The following is a 358-nucleotide window of genomic DNA, read 5'->3' as shown; positions in this document are numbered from 1 at the left end:
GGCGCACCAACTCCTCTTGCGGTCACGATAGAACCGCTCGCGACTCTTCTTGTTCCTGGCTATTCTTCTCCATCGCCGCTGCTATGTCCAGCTGTCTGGCCGTTTCTTCTTCCAGACGTTGCGCCATGGCACTTTGCTGCGCATGGAACTGCGCCAGCTGTTTGTAAGTCATCTGGTTGACATGACTCGATGTCGCAGCAGCGCGCTCCACGCTCTGCATCCGTAGCTCGTCCATCTCCGCTTGGGTCGGCGGAGGTAAAGGCACGGCCACCACGGTCTCCACCTGACGGACCTCGCGAAGTCCGTATCCAAAGGCAAATCACGAAGTGGATTCCCCCCAGTCGCTGCTAGCCACTGG

The sequence above is a fragment of the Aphanomyces invadans genome (genome assembly GCF_000520115.1).
Source record: "Aphanomyces invadans strain NJM9701 unplaced genomic scaffold supercont1.17, whole genome shotgun sequence".
In the NCBI taxonomy this organism is placed as follows: domain Eukaryota; phylum Oomycota; class Saprolegniomycetes; order Saprolegniales; family Verrucalvaceae; genus Aphanomyces; species Aphanomyces invadans.
The sequence above is the reverse complement of the archived record's forward strand: the minus strand, read 5'-3'. Positions refer to the sequence as shown.